The sequence below is a fragment of the Dendrobates tinctorius genome, unplaced genomic scaffold (assembly GCF_039654945.1).
Source record: "Dendrobates tinctorius isolate UK_male_01 unplaced genomic scaffold, ASM3965494v1 ptg000093l, whole genome shotgun sequence".
Lineage (NCBI taxonomy): Eukaryota > Metazoa > Chordata > Amphibia > Anura > Dendrobatidae > Dendrobates > Dendrobates tinctorius.
In genome coordinates, this window is record NW_027361761.1 from 7,218,497 (window position 1) to 7,235,344 (window position 16,848).

General features: G+C 55.8%; 1 protein-coding gene across 1 annotated transcript in view; it reads left to right on the forward strand.

Annotated features, from left to right (window-relative positions):
* The window catches only part of LOC141098644 (fibrocystin-like), a 475,648-nt gene that overhangs the window by 145,208 nt on the left and 313,592 nt on the right, over window positions 1–16,848 (forward strand). The window lies entirely within an intron of this gene.

Sequence of the window (16,848 nt, forward strand, 5' to 3'; positions counted from 1 at the left end):
TGGTATGGAGGGCACTGTGTGGTATGGGGGGAACTGTGTGGTATGGGGGGCACTGTGTGGTATGGAGGTCACTGTGTGGTATGGAGGGCACTGTGTGGTATGGAGGGTACTGTGTGGTATGGAGGGCACTGTGTGGTATGGAGGGCACTGTGTGGTGTGGAGGGTACTGTGTGGTATGGAGGGCACTGTGGTATGGAGGTTACTGTGTGGTATGGAGGGCACTGTGTGATATGGAGGGTACTGTGTGGAATAGAGGGCACTGTGTTGTATTGATGGTACTGTTTAATGGAGGGTACTGTGTGGTATGGGGGGCACTGTGTGGTATGAGGGGGCACTGTGTGGTATGGGGGGCACTGTTTGGTATGGGGGGGCACTGTGTGGTATGGAGGGCACTGTGTGGTATGGAGGGTACTGTGTGGTATGGAGGGCACTGTGGTATGGAGGGCACTGTGTGATATGGAGGGCACTGTGTGGTATGGAGGGTACTGTGGTGTGGAGGGTACTGTGTGATATGGAGGCTACTGTGTGGTATGGAGGGTACTGTGGTGTGGAGGGTACTGTGTGGTATGGAGGGCACTGTGTGGTATGGAGGGCACTGTGATATGGAGGGCACTGTGTGTATGGAGGGTACTGTGTGGTATGGAGGGCACTGTGATATGGAGGGCACTGTGTGGTATGGAGGGCACTGTGTGGTATGGAGTGCACTGTGTGGTATGGAGTGCACTGTGTGGTATGGAGGGCACTGTGGTATGGAGGGTGCTGTGTGGTATGGAGGGCACTGTGTGGTATGGAGGGCACTGTGTGGTATGGAGGGCACTGATATGGAGGGCACTGTGTGTATGGAGGGTACTGTGTGGTATGGAGGGCACTGTGATGTGGAGGGCACTGTGTGGTATGGAGGGTACTGTGTGGTATGGAGGGTACTGTGTGGTATGGAGGGCACTGTGTGGTATGGAGGGCACTGTGATATGGAGGGCACTGTTTGGTATGGAGGGCACTGTGTGGTATGGAGGGCACTGTGTGGTATGGAGGGTACTGTGTGGTATGGAGGGCACTGTGTGATATGGAGGGCACTGTGTGTTTGGAGGGTACTGTGTGGTATGGAGGGCACTGTGTGATATGGAGGGCACTGTGTGGTATGGAGGGTACTGTGGTATGGAGGGCACTGTGTGGTATGGGGGGCACTGTGGTATGGAGGGTACTGTGTGGTATGGGGGGCACTGTGTGGTATGGGGGGCACTGTGTGGTATAGAGGGCACTGTGTGGTATGGAGGGCACTGTGTGTTTGGAGGGTACTGTGTGGTATGGAGGGCACTGTGTGATATGGAGGGCACTGTGTGGTATGGAGGGTACTGTGGTATGGAGGGCACTGTGTGGTATGGGGGGCACTGTGGTATGGAGGGTACTGTGTGGTATGGGGGGCACTGTGTGGTATGGGGGGCACTGTGTGGTATGGAGGGCACTGTGTGGTATGGAGGGCACTGTGTGTTTGGAGGGTACTGTGTGGTATGGAGGGCACTGTGTGTTTGGAGGGTACTGTGTGGTATGGAGGGCACTGTGTGATATGGAGGGCACTGTGTGGTATGGAGGGTACTGTGGTATGGAGGGCACTGTGTGGTATGGGGGTCACTGTGGTATGGAGGGTACTGTGTGGTATGGGGGGCACTGTGTGGTATGGGGGGCACTGTGTGGTATGGAGGGCACTGTGTGGTGTGGAGGGTACTGTGTGGTATGGAGGGCACTGTGGTATGGAGGGTACTGTGTAGTATGGAGGGCACTGTGTGATATGGAGGGTACTGTGTGGAATAGAGGGCACTGTGTTGTATTGAGGGTACTGTTGTATGGAGGGTACTGTGTGGTATGGGGGGCACTGTGTGGTATGAGGGGGCACTGTGTGGTATGGGGGGCACTGTTTGGTATGGGGGGGCACTGTGTGGTATGGAGGGCACTGTGTGGTATGGAGGGTACTGTGTGGTATGGAGGGCACTGTGGTATGGAGGGCACTGTGTGATATGGAGGGCACTGTGTGGTATGGAGGGTACTGTGGTGTGGAGGGTACTGTGTGATATGGAGGCTACTGTGTGGTATGGAGGGTACTGTGGTGTGGAGGGTACTGTGTGATATGGAGGGCACTGTGTGATATGGAGGCTACTGTGTGGTATGGAGGGCACTGCCGTATGGAGGGCACTGTGTGGTATGGAGTGCACTGTGTGGTATGGAGGGTACTGTGTGGTATGGAGGGCACTGTGTGGTATGGAGGGCACTGTGATATGGAGGGCACTGTGTGGTATGGAGGGCACTGTGTGGTATGGAGGGCACTGTGGTATGGAGGGTACTGTGTGATATGGAGGCTACTGTGTGGTATGGAGGGTACTGTGGTGTGGAGGGTACTGTGTGATATGGAGGCTACTGTGTGGTATGGAGGGTACTGTGGTGTGGAGGGTACTGTGTGATATGGAGGCTACTGTGTGGTATGGAGGGCACTGCCGTATGGAGGGCACTGTGTGGTATGGAGTGCACTGTGTGGTATGGAGGGTACTGTGTGGTATGGAGGGCACTGTGTGGTATGGAGGGCACTGTGATATGGAGGGCACTGTGTGATATGGAGGGCACTGTGTGGTATGGAGGGCACTGTGTGGTATGGAGGGCACTGTGGTATGGAGGGCACTGTCTGGTATGGAGGGCACTGTGTGGTGTGGAGGGCACTGTGTGGTATGGAGGGCACTGTGTGATATGGAGGGCACTGTGTGGTATGGAGGGTACTGTGTGTTATGAAGTGCACTGTGTGGTATGGAGGGCACTGTGGCATGGAGGGCACTGTGTGGTATGGAGGGTACTGTGGTATGGAGGGTACTGTGTGGTATGGAGGGCACTGTGTGTGGTATGGAGGGCACTGTGTGGTATGGAGGGTACTGTGGTATGGAGGGCACTGTGTGGTATGGAGGGCACTGTGTGGTATGGAGGGTACTGTGGTATGGAGGGTACTGTGTGGTATGGAGGGTACTGTGTGGTATGGAGGGCACTGTGTGGTATGGAGGGTACTGTGTGGTATGGAGGGCACTGTGTGGTATGGAGTGCACTGTGTGGTATGGAGGGCACTGTGGTATGGAGGGTACTGTGTGGTATGGAGGGCACTGTGTGGTATGGAGGGCACTGTGTGGTATGGAGGGCACTGTGATATGGAGGGCACTGTGTGTATGGAGGGTACTGTGTGGTATGGAGGGCACTGTGATATGGAGGGCACTGTGTGGTATGGAGGGTACTGTGTGGTATGGAGGGTACTGTGTGGTATGGAGGGCACTGTGTGGTATGGAGGGCACTGTGATATGGAGGGCACTGTTTGGTATGGAGGGCACTGTGTGGTATGGAGGGCACTGTGATATGGAGGGCACTGTGTGGTATGGAGGGTACTGTGTGGTATGGAGGGTACTGTGTGGTATGGAGGGCACTGTGTGATATGGAGGGCACTGTGTGTTTGGAGGGTACTGTGTGGTATGGAGGGCACTGTGTGATATGGAGGGCACTGTGTGGTATGGAGGGTACTGTGGTATGGAGGGCACTGTGTGGTATGGGGGGCACTGTGTGGTATGGGGGGCACTGTGTGGTATGGAGGGCACTGTGTGGTATGGAGGGCACTGTGTGTTTGGCTGGTACTGTGTGGTATGGAGGGCACTGTGTGTTTGGAGGGTACTGTGTGGCATGGAGGGCACTGTGTGATATGGAGGGCACTGTGTGGTATGGAGGGTACTGTGGTATGGAGGGCACTGTGTGGTATGGGGGTCACTGTGGTATGGAGGGTACTGTGTGGTATGGGGGGCACTGTGTGGTATGGGGGGCACTGTGTGGTATGGAGGGCACTGTGTGGTGTGGAGGGTACTGTGTGGTATGGAGGGCACTGTGGTATGGAGGGTACTGTGTGGTATGGAGGGCACTGTGTGATATGGAGGGTACTGTGTGGAATAGAGGGCACTGTGTTGTATTGAGGGTACTGTTGTATGGAGGGTACTGTGTGGTATGGGGGGCACTGTGTGGTATGAGGGGGCACTGTGTGGTATGGGGGGCACTGTTTGGTATGGGGGGGCACTGTGTGGTATGGAGGGCACTGTGTGGTATGGAGGGTACTGTGTGGTATGGAGGGCACTGTGGTATGGAGGGCACTGTGTGGTATGGAGTGCACTGTTTGGTATGGAAGGTACTGTGTGGTATGGAGGGCACTGTGTGGTATGGAGGGCACTGTGATATGGAGGGCACTGTGTGGTATGGAGGGCACTGTGTGGTATGGAGGGCACTGTGTGGTATGGAGGGCACTGTGATATGGAGGGCACTGTGTGGTATGGAGGGCACTGTGTGGTATGGAGGGCACTGTGTGGTATGGAGGGCACTGTGGTATGGAGGGCACTGTCTGGTATGGAGGGCACTGTGTGGTGTGGAGGGCACTGTGTGGTATGGAGGGCACTGTGTGATATGGAGGGCACTGTGTGGTATGGAGGGTACTGTGTGTTATGAAGTGCACTGTGTGGTATGGAGGGCACTGTGGCATGGAGGGCACTGTGTGGTATGGAGGGTACTGTGGTATGGAGGGTACTGTGTGGTATGGAGGGCACTGTGTGTGGTATGGAGGGCACTGTGTGGTATGGAGGGTACTGTGGTATGGAGGGCACTGTGTGGTATGGAGGGCACTGTGTGGTATGGAGGGTACTGTGGTATGGAGGGTACTGTGTGGTATGGAGGGTACTGTGTGGTATGGAGGGCACTGTGTGGTATGGAGGATACTGTGTGGTATGGAGGGCACTGTGTGGTATGGAGTGCACTGTGTGGTATGGAGGGCACTGTGGTATGGAGGGTACTGTGTGGTATGGAGGGCACTGTGTGGTATGGAGGGCACTGTGTGGTATGGAGGGCACTGTGATATGGAGGGCACTGTGTGTATGGAGGGTACTGTGTGGTATGGAGGGCACTGTGATATGGAGGGCACTGTGTGGTATGGAGGGTACTGTGTGGTATGGAGGGTACTGTGTGGTATGGAGGGCACTGTGTGGTATGGAGGGCACTGTGATATGGAGGGCACTGTTTGGTATGGAGGGCACTGTGTGGTATGGAGGGCACTGTGATATGGAGGGCACTGTGTGGTATGGAGGGTACTGTGTGGTATGGAGGGTACTGTGTGGTATGGAGGGCACTGTGTGATATGGAGGGCACTGTGTGTTTGGAGGGTACTGTGTGGTATGGAGGGCACTGTGTGATATGGAGGGCACTGTGTGGTATGGAGGGTACTGTGGTATGGAGGGCACTGTGTGGTATGGGGGGCACTGTGTGGTATGGGGGGCACTGTGTGGTATGGAGGGCACTGTGTGGTATGGAGGGCACTGTGTGTTTGGCTGGTACTGTGTGGTATGGAGGGCACTGTGTGTTTGGAGGGTACTGTGTGGCATGGAGGGCACTGTGTGATATGGAGGGCACTGTGTGGTATGGAGGGTACTGTGGTATGGAGGGCACTGTGTGGTATGGGGGTCACTGTGGTATGGAGGGTACTGTGTGGTATGGGGGGCACTGTGTGGTATGGGGGGCACTGTGTGGTATGGAGGGCACTGTGTGGTGTGGAGGGTACTGTGTGGTATGGAGGGCACTGTGGTATGGAGGGTACTGTGTGGTATGGAGGGCACTGTGTGATATGGAGGGTACTGTGTGGAATAGAGGGCACTGTGTTGTATTGAGGGTACTGTTGTATGGAGGGTACTGTGTGGTATGAGGGGGCACTGTGTGGTATGGGGGGCACTGTTTGGTATGGGGGGGCACTGTGTGGTATGGAGGGCACTGTGTGGTATGGAGGGTACTGTGTGGTATGGAGGGCACTGTGGTATGGAGGGCACTGTGTGGTATGGAGTGCACTGTGTGGTATGGAAGGTACTGTGTGGTATGGAGGGCACTGTGTGGTATGGAGGGCACTGTGATATGGAGGGCACTGTGATATGGAGGGCACTGTGTGGTATGGAGGGCACTGTGTGGTATGGAGGGCAATGTGTGATATGGAGGGCACTGTGTGGTATGGAGGGCACTGTGGTATGGAGGGCACTGTGTGGTATGGAGGGCACTGTGTGGTGTGGAGGGCACTGTGTGGTATGGAGGGTACTGTGTGGTATGGAGGGTACTGTGTGGTATGGAGGGCACTGTGGTATGGAAGGCACTGTGTGGTATGGAGGGCACTGTGGTATGGAGGGCACTGTGTGGTATGGAGGGTACTGTGTGGTATGGAGGGCACTGTGTGGTATGGAGGGTACTGTGATATGGAGGGCACTGTGGTATGGAGGGCACTGTGGTATGGAGGGCACTGTGGTATGGAGGGTACTGTGTGGTATGGAGGGCACTGTGTGGTATGGAGGGTACTGTGTGGTATGGAGGGCACTGTGTGGTATGGGGGGCACTGTGTGGTATGGAGGGTACTGTGTGGTATGGAGGGCACTGTGTGGTATGGAGGGCACTGTGGTATGGAGGGCACTGTGTGATATGGAGGGTACTGTGTGGTATGGAGGGTACTGTGTGGTATGGAGGGCACTGTGTGGTATGGAGGGCACTGTGTGGTATGGAGGGCACTGTGTGGTATGGATGGCACTGTGTGGTATGGAGGGCACTGTGGTATGGAGGGTACTGTGTGGTATGGAGGGCAGTGTGTGGTATGGAGTGCACTGTGATATGGAGGGCACTATGTGGTATGGAGTGCACTGTGTGGTATGGAGGGCACTGTGTGGTATGGAGGGTACTGTGGTATGGAGGGTACTGTGTGGTATGGAGGGCACTGTGTGGTATGGAGGGTACTGTGTGGTATGGAGGGCACTGTGTGGTATGGAGGGTACTGTGGTATGGAGGGTACTGTGTGGTATGGAGGTCACTGTGTGGTATGGAGGGTACTGTGTGGTATGGAGGGTACTGTGTGGTATGGAGGGTACTGTGGTATGGAGGGCACTGTGTGGTATGGAGGGTACTGTGTGGTATGGAGGGCACTGTGTGGTATGGAGGGCACTGTGGTATGGAGGGCACTGTGTGGTATGGAGGGTACTGTGTGGTATGGAGGGCACTGTGTGGTATGGAGGGTACTGTGATATGGAGGGCACTGTGGTATGGAGGGCACTGTGGTATGGAGGGTACTGTGTGGTATGGAGGGCACTGTGTGGTATGGAGGGCACTGTGTGGTATGGGGGGCACTGTGTGGTATGGAGGGTACTGTGTGGTATGGAGGGTACTGTGGTATGGAGGGTACTGTGGTATGGAGGGTACTGTGTGGTATGGAGGGCACTGTGGTATGGAGAGCAGTGTGTGGTATGGAGGGCACTGTGTGGTATGGGGGGCACTGTGTGGTATGGGGGGCACTGTGTGGTATGGAGGGCACTGTGATATGGAGGGCAGTGTGTGGTATGGAGGGCACTGTGTGGTATGGAGGGCACTGTGTGGTATGGGGGGCACTTTGTGGTATGGGGGGCACTGTGTGGTATGGAGGGCACTGTGTGGTATGGAGGGCACTGTGTTGTATGGGGGGCACTGTGTGGTATGGAGGGTACTGTGTGGTATGGAGGGCACTGTGTGGTATGGAGGGCACTGTGTGGTATGGAGGGTACTGTGTGGTATGGAGGGCACTGTGTGGTATGGAGGGTACTGTGTGGTATGGGGGGCACTGTGTGGTATGAGGGGGCACTGTGTGGTATGGGGGGCACTGTGTGGTATGGGGGGCACTGTGTGGTATGGAGGGCACTGTGTGGTATGGAGGGTACTGTGTGGTATGGAGGGCACTGTGGTATGGAGGGCACTGTGTGATATGGAGGGCACTGTGTGGTATGGAGGGTACTGTGGTGTGGAGGGTACTGTGTGATATGGAGGCTACTGTGTGGTATGGAGGGCACTGCCGTATGGAGGGCACTGTGTGGTATGGAGGGCACTGTGTGGTATGGAGGGTACTGTGGTATGGAGGGCACTGTGTGGTATGGTGTGCACTGTGGTATGGAGGGCACTGTGTGGTATGGAGGGTACTGTGATATGGAGGGCACTGAGTGGTATGGAGGGCACTGTGTGGTATGGAGGGCAATGTGTGGTATGGAGGGTTCTGTGGTATGGAGGGCACTGTGTGGTATGGAGGGCACTGTGTGGTATGGAGGGTACTGTGTGGTATGGAGGGCACTGTGTGGTATGGAGGGTACTGTGTGGTATGGAGGGCACTGTGTGGTATGGAAGGTACTGTGTGGTATGGAGGGCACTGTGTGGTATGGGGGGCACTGTGTGGTATGGAGGGCACTGTGTGGTATGGAGGGCACTGTGTGGTATGGAGGACACTGTGTGGTATGGAGGGTACTGTGTGGTATGGAGGGTACTGTGTGGTATGGAGGGCACTGTGTGGTATGGGGGGCACTGTGTGGTATGGAGGGCACTGTGGTATGGAGGGTAGTGTGTGGTATGGGGGGCATTGTGTGGTATGGAGGGCACTGTGTGGTATTGGGGGGCACTGTGTGGTATGGGGGGCACTGTGTGGTATGGAGGGCACTGTGTGGTATGGGGGGAACTGTGTGGTATGGGGGGCACTGTGTGGTATGGAGGTCACTGTGTGGTATGGAGGGCACTGTGTGGTATGGAGGGTACTGTGTGGTATGGAGGGCACTGTGTGGTATGGAGGGCACTGTGTGGTGTGGAGGGTACTGTGTGGTATGGAGGGCACTGTGGTATGGAGGTTACTGTGTGGTATGGAGGGCACTGTGTGATATGGAGGGTACTGTGTGGAATAGAGGGCACTGTGTTGTATTGATGGTACTGTTTAATGGAGGGTACTGTGTGGTATGGGGGGCACTGTGTGGTATGAGGGGGCACTGTGTGGTATGGGGGGCACTGTTTGGTATGGGGGGGCACTGTGTGGTATGGAGGGCACTGTGTGGTATGGAGGGTACTGTGTGGTATGGAGGGCACTGTGGTATGGAGGGCACTGTGTGATATGGAGGGCACTGTGTGGTATGGAGGGTACTGTGGTGTGGAGGGTACTGTGTGATATGGAGGCTACTGTGTGGTATGGAGGGTACTGTGGTGTGGAGGGTACTGTGTGGTATGGAGGGCACTGTGTGGTATGGAGGGCACTGTGATATGGAGGGCACTGTGTGTATGGAGGGTACTGTGTGGTATGGAGGGCACTGTGATATGGAGGGCACTGTGTGGTATGGAGGGCACTGTGTGGTATGGAGTGCACTGTGTGGTATGGAGGGCACTGTGGTATGGAGGGTGCTGTGTGGTATGGAGGGCACTGTGTGGTATGGAGGGCACTGTGTGGTATGGAGGGCACTGATATGGAGGGCACTGTGTGTATGGAGGGTACTGTGTGGTATGGAGGGCACTGTGATGTGGAGGGCACTGTGTGGTATGGAGGGTACTGTGTGGTATGGAGGGTACTGTGTGGTATGGAGGGCACTGTGTGGTATGGAGGGCACTGTGATATGGAGGGCACTGTTTGGTATGGAGGGCACTGTGTGGTATGGAGGGCACTGTGTGGTATGGAGGGTACTGTGTGGTATGGAGGGCACTGTGTGATATGGAGGGCACTGTGTGTTTGGAGGGTACTGTGTGGTATGGAGGGCACTGTGTGATATGGAGGGCACTGTGTGGTATGGAGGGTACTGTGGTATGGAGGGCACTGTGTGGTATGGGGGGCACTGTGGTATGGAGGGTACTGTGTGGTATGGGGGGCACTGTGTGGTATGGGGGGCACTGTGTGGTATAGAGGGCACTGTGTGGTATGGAGGGCACTGTGTGTTTGGAGGGTACTGTGTGGTATGGAGGGCACTGTGTGATATGGAGGGCACTGTGTGGTATGGAGGGTACTGTGGTATGGAGGGCACTGTGTGGTATGGGGGGCACTGTGGTATGGAGGGTACTGTGTGGTATGGGGGGCACTGTGTGGTATGGGGGGCACTGTGTGGTATGGAGGGCACTGTGTGGTATGGAGGGCACTGTGTGTTTGGAGGGTACTGTGTGGTATGGAGGGCACTGTGTGTTTGGAGGGTACTGTGTGGTATGGAGGGCACTGTGTGATATGGAGGGCACTGTGTGGTATGGAGGGTACTGTGGTATGGAGGGCACTGTGTGGTATGGGGGTCACTGTGGTATGGAGGGTACTGTGTGGTATGGGGGGCACTGTGTGGTATGGGGGGCACTGTGTGGTATGGAGGGCACTGTGTGGTGTGGAGGGTACTGTGTGGTATGGAGGGCACTGTGGTATGGAGGGTACTGTGTAGTATGGAGGGCACTGTGTGATATGGAGGGTACTGTGTGGAATAGAGGGCACTGTGTTGTATTGAGGGTACTGTTGTATGGAGGGTACTGTGTGGTATGGGGGGCACTGTGTGGTATGAGGGGGCACTGTGTGGTATGGGGGGCACTGTTTGGTATGGGGGGGCACTGTGTGGTATGGAGGGCACTGTGTGGTATGGAGGGTACTGTGTGGTATGGAGGGCACTGTGGTATGGAGGGCACTGTGTGATATGGAGGGCACTGTGTGGTATGGAGGGTACTGTGGTGTGGAGGGTACTGTGTGATATGGAGGCTACTGTGTGGTATGGAGGGTACTGTGGTGTGGAGGGTACTGTGTGATATGGAGGGCACTGTGTGATATGGAGGCTACTGTGTGGTATGGAGGGCACTGCCGTATGGAGGGCACTGTGTGGTATGGAGTGCACTGTGTGGTATGGAGGGTACTGTGTGGTATGGAGGGCACTGTGTGGTATGGAGGGCACTGTGATATGGAGGGCACTGTGTGGTATGGAGGGCACTGTGTGGTATGGAGGGCACTGTGGTATGGAGGGTACTGTGTGATATGGAGGCTACTGTGTGGTATGGAGGGTACTGTGGTGTGGAGGGTACTGTGTGATATGGAGGCTACTGTGTGGTATGGAGGGTACTGTGGTGTGGAGGGTACTGTGTGATATGGAGGCTACTGTGTGGTATGGAGGGCACTGCCGTATGGAGGGCACTGTGTGGTATGGAGTGCACTGTGTGGTATGGAGGGTACTGTGTGGTATGGAGGGCACTGTGTGGTATGGAGGGCACTGTGATATGGAGGGCACTGTGTGATATGGAGGGCACTGTGTGGTATGGAGGGCACTGTGTGGTATGGAGGGCACTGTGGTATGGAGGGCACTGTCTGGTATGGAGGGCACTGTGTGGTGTGGAGGGCACTGTGTGGTATGGAGGGCACTGTGTGATATGGAGGGCACTGTGTGGTATGGAGGGTACTGTGTGTTATGAAGTGCACTGTGTGGTATGGAGGGCACTGTGGCATGGAGGGCACTGTGTGGTATGGAGGGTACTGTGGTATGGAGGGTACTGTGTGGTATGGAGGGCACTGTGTGTGGTATGGAGGGCACTGTGTGGTATGGAGGGTACTGTGGTATGGAGGGCACTGTGTGGTATGGAGGGCACTGTGTGGTATGGAGGGTACTGTGGTATGGAGGGTACTGTGTGGTATGGAGGGTACTGTGTGGTATGGAGGGCACTGTGTGGTATGGAGGGTACTGTGTGGTATGGAGGGCACTGTGTGGTATGGAGTGCACTGTGTGGTATGGAGGGCACTGTGGTATGGAGGGTACTGTGTGGTATGGAGGGCACTGTGTGGTATGGAGGGCACTGTGTGGTATGGAGGGCACTGTGATATGGAGGGCACTGTGTGTATGGAGGGTACTGTGTGGTATGGAGGGCACTGTGATATGGAGGGCACTGTGTGGTATGGAGGGTACTGTGTGGTATGGAGGGTACTGTGTGGTATGGAGGGCACTGTGTGGTATGGAGGGCACTGTGATATGGAGGGCACTGTTTGGTATGGAGGGCACTGTGTGGTATGGAGGGCACTGTGATATGGAGGGCACTGTGTGGTATGGAGGGTACTGTGTGGTATGGAGGGTACTGTGTGGTATGGAGGGCACTGTGTGATATGGAGGGCACTGTGTGTTTGGAGGGTACTGTGTGGTATGGAGGGCACTGTGTGATATGGAGGGCACTGTGTGGTATGGAGGGTACTGTGGTATGGAGGGCACTGTGTGGTATGGGGGGCACTGTGTGGTATGGGGGGCACTGTGTGGTATGGAGGGCACTGTGTGGTATGGAGGGCACTGTGTGTTTGGCTGGTACTGTGTGGTATGGAGGGCACTGTGTGTTTGGAGGGTACTGTGTGGCATGGAGGGCACTGTGTGATATGGAGGGCACTGTGTGGTATGGAGGGTACTGTGGTATGGAGGGCACTGTGTGGTATGGGGGTCACTGTGGTATGGAGGGTACTGTGTGGTATGGGGGGCACTGTGTGGTATGGGGGGCACTGTGTGGTATGGAGGGCACTGTGTGGTGTGGAGGGTACTGTGTGGTATGGAGGGCACTGTGGTATGGAGGGTACTGTGTGGTATGGAGGGCACTGTGTGATATGGAGGGTACTGTGGAATAGAGGGCACTGTGTTGTATTGAGGGTACTGTTGTATGGAGGGTACTGTGTGGTATGGGGGGCACTGAGTGGTATGAGGGGGCACTGTGTGGTATGGGGGGCACTGTTTGGTATGGGGGGGCACTGTGTGGTATGGAGGGCACTGTGTGGTATGGAGGGTACTGTGTGGTATGGAGGGCACTGTGGTATGGAGGGCACTGTGTGGTATGGAGTGCACTGTTTGGTATGGAAGGTACTGTGTGGTATGGAGGGCACTGTGTGGTATGGAGGGCACTGTGATATGGAGGGCACTGTGTGGTATGGAGGGCACTGTGTGGTATGGAGGGCATTGTGTGATATGGAGGGCACTGTGTGGTATGGAGGGCACTGTGGTATGGAGGGCACTGTGTGGTATGGAGGGCACTGTGTGGTGTGGAGGGCACTGTGTGGTATGGAGGGTACTGTGTGGTATGGAGGGCACTGTGTGGTATGGAGGGTACTGTGTGGTATGGAGGGTACTGTGTGGTATGGAGGGCACTGTGGTATGGAAGGCACTGTGTGGTATGGAGGGCACTGTGGTATGGAGGGCACTGTGTGGTATGGAGGGTACTGTGTGGTATGGAGGGCACTGTGTGGTATGGAGGGTACTGTGATATGGAGGGCACTGTGGTATGGAGGGCACTGTGGTATGGAGGGCACTGTGGTATGGAGGGTACTGTGTGGTATGGAAGGCACTGTGTGGTATGGAGGGTACTGTGTGGTATGGAGGGCACTGTGTGGTATGGGGGGCACTGTGTGGTATGGAGGGTACTGTGTGGTATGGAGGTCACTGTGTGGTATGGAGGGCACTGTGGTATGGAGGGCACTGTGTGATATGGAGGGTACTGTGTGGTATGGAGGGCACTGTGGTATGGAGGGTACTGTGTGGTATGGAGGGCACTGTGTGGTATGGAGGGCACTGTGTGGTATGGAGGGCACTGTGTGGTATGGATGGCACTGTGTGGTATGGAGGGCACTGTGGTATGGAGGGTACTGTGTGGTATGGAGGGCAGTGTGTGGTATGGAGTGCACTGTGATATGGAGGGCACTATGTGGTATGGAGTGCACTGTGTGGTATGGAGGGCACTGTGTGGTATGGAGGGTACTGTGGTATGGAGGGTACTGTGTGGTATGGAGGGCACTGTGTGGTATGGAGGGTACTGTGTGGTATGGAGGGCACTGTGTGGTATGGAGGGTACTGTGGTATGGAGGGTACTGTGTGGTATGGAGGTCACTGTGTGGTATGGAGGGTACTGTGTGGTATGGAGGGTACTGTGTGGTATGGAGGGTACTGTGGTATGGAGGGCACTGTGTGGTATGGAGGGTACTGTGTGGTATGGAGGGTACTGTGTGGTATGGAGGGCACTGTGTGGTATGGAGGGCACTGTGGTATGGAGGGCACTGTGTGGTATGGAGGGTACTGTGTGGTATGGAGGGCACTGTGTGGTATGGAGGGTACTGTGATATGGAGGGCACTGTGGTATGGAGGGCACTGTGGTATGGAGGGTACTGTGTGGTATGGAGGGCACTGTGTGGTATGGGGGGCACTGTGTGGTATGGAGGGTACTGTGTGGTATGGAGGGTACTGTGGTATGGAGGGTACTGTGGTATGGAGGGTACTGTGTGGTATGGAGGGCACTGTGGTATGGAGAGCAGTGTGTGGTATGGAGGGCACTGTGTGGTATGGGGGGCACTGTGTGGTATGGGGGGCACTGTGTGGTATGGAGGGCACTGTGATATGGAGGGCAGTGTGTGGTATGGAGGGCACTGTGTGGTATGGAGGGCACTGTGTGGTATGGGGGGCACTTTGTGGTATGGGGGGCACTGTGTGGTATGGAGGGCACTGTGTGGTATGGAGGGCACTGTGTTGTATGGGGGGCACTGTGTGGTATGGATGGTACTGTGTGGTATGGAGGGTACTGTGTGGTATGGGGGGCACTGTGTGGTATGGAGGGTACTGTGTGGTATGGAGGGCACTGTGTGGTATGGAGGGTACTGTGTGGTATGGGGGGCACTGTGTGGTATGAGGGGGCACTGTGTGGTATGGGGGGCACTGTGTGGTATGGGGGGCACTGTGTGGTATGGAGGGCACTGTGTGGTATGGAGGGTACTGTGTGGTATGGAGGGCACTGTGGTATGGAGGGCACTGTGTGATATGGAGGGCACTGTGTGGTATGGAGGGTACTGTGGTGTGGAGGGTACTGTGTGATATGGAGGCTACTGTGTGGTATGGAGGGCTCTGCCGTATGGAGGGCACTGTGTGGTATGGAGGGCACTGTGTGGTATGGAGGGTACTGTGGTATGGAGGGCACTGTGTGGTATGGTGTGCACTGTGGTATGGAGGGCACTGTGTGGTATGGAGGGTACTGTGATATGGAGGGCACTGAGTGGTATGGAGGGCACTGTGTGGTATGGAGGGCAATGTGTGGTATGGAGGGTTCTGTGGTATGGAGGGCACTGTGTGGTATGGAGGGCACTGTGTGGTATGGAGGGTACTGTGTGGTATGGAGGGCACTGTGTGGTATGGAGGGTACTGTGTGGTATGGAGGGCACTGTGTGGTATGGAAGGTACTGTGTGGTATGGAGGGCACTGTGTGGTATGGGGGGCACTGTGTGGTATGGAGGGCACTGTGTGGTATGGAGGGCACTGTGTGGTATGGAGGACACTGTGTGGTATGGAGGGTACTGTGTGGTATGGAGGGTACTGTGTGGTATGGAGGGCACTGTGTGGTATGGGGGGCACTGTGTGGTATGGAGGGCACTGTGGTATGGAGGGTAGTGTGTGGTATGGGGGGCACTGTGTGGTATGGAGGGCACTGTGTGGTATTGGGGGGCACTGTGTGGTATGGGGGGCACTGTGTGGTATGGAGGGCACTGTGTGGTATGGGGGGAACTGTGTGGTATGGGGGGCACTGTGTGGTATGGAGGTCACTGTGTGGTATGGAGGGCACTGTGTGGTATGGAGGGTACTGTGTGGTATGGAGGGCACTGTGTGGTATGGAGGGTACTGTGTGGTATGGAGGGCACTGTGTGGTATGGAGGGCACTGTGTGGTATGGAGGGTACTGTGTGGTATGGAGGGCACTGTGTGGTATGGAGAGCACTGTGATATGGAGGGCACTGTGTGGTATGGAGGGTACTGTCTGGTATGGAGGGCACTGTGTGTATGGAGGGTACTGTGTGGTTTGGAGGGCACTGTGTGATATGGAGGGCACTGTGTGGTATGGAGGGTACTGTGGTATGGAGGGCACTGTGTGGTATGGGGGGCACTGTGGTATGGAGGGTACTGTGTGGTATGGGGGGCACTGTGTGGTATGGGGGGCACTGTGTGGTATGGAGGGCACTGTGTGGTGTGGAGGGTACTGTGTGGTATGGAGGGCACTGTGGTATGGAGGGTACTGTGTGGTATGAAGGGCACTGTGTGATATGGAGGGCACTGTGTGGTATGGAGGGTACTGTGTGGTATGGAGGGCACTGTGTGGTATGGAGGGTACTGTGGTATGGAGGGCACTGTGTGGTATGGGGGGCACTGTGGTATGGAGGGTACTGTGTGTTTGGAGGGTACTGTGTGGTATGGAGGGCACTGTGTGATATGGAGGGCACAGTGTGGTATGGAGGGTGCTGTGGTATGGAGGGCACTGTGTGGTATGAGGGGCACAGTGTGGTATGGGGGGCACTGTGGTATGGAGGGTACTGTGTGGTATGGGGGGCACTGTGTGGTATGGGGGGCACTGTGTGGTATGGAGGGCACTGTGTGGTGTGGAGGGTACTGTGTGGTATGGAGGGCACTGTAGTATGGAGGGTACTGTGTGGTATGGAGGGCACTGTGTGATATGGAGGGTACTGTGTGGAATAGAGGGCACTGTGTTGTATTGAGGGTACTGTTGTATGGAGGGTACTGTGTGGTATGGGGGGCACTGTGTGGTATGAGGGGGCACTGTGTGGTATGGGGGCACTGTGTGGTATGGGGGGGCACTGTGTGGTATGGAGGGCACTGTGTGGTATGGAGGGTACTATGTGGTATGGAGGGCACTGTGGTATGGAGGGCACTGTGTGATATGGAGGGCACTGTGTGGTATGGAGGGTACTGTGGTGTGGAGGGTACTGTGTGATATGGAGGCTACTGTGTGGTATGGAGGGCACTGCCGTATGGAGGGCACTGTGTGGTATGGAGTGCACTGTGTGGTATGGAAGGTACTGTGTGGTATGGAGGGCACTGTGTGGTATGGAGGGCACTGTGATATGGAGGGCACTGTGTGGTATGGAGGGCACTGTGTGGTATGGAGGGCACTGTGTGATATGGAGGGCACTGTGTGGTATGGAGGGCACTGTGGTATGGAGGGCACTGTGTGGTATGGAGGGCACTGTGTGGTGTGGAGG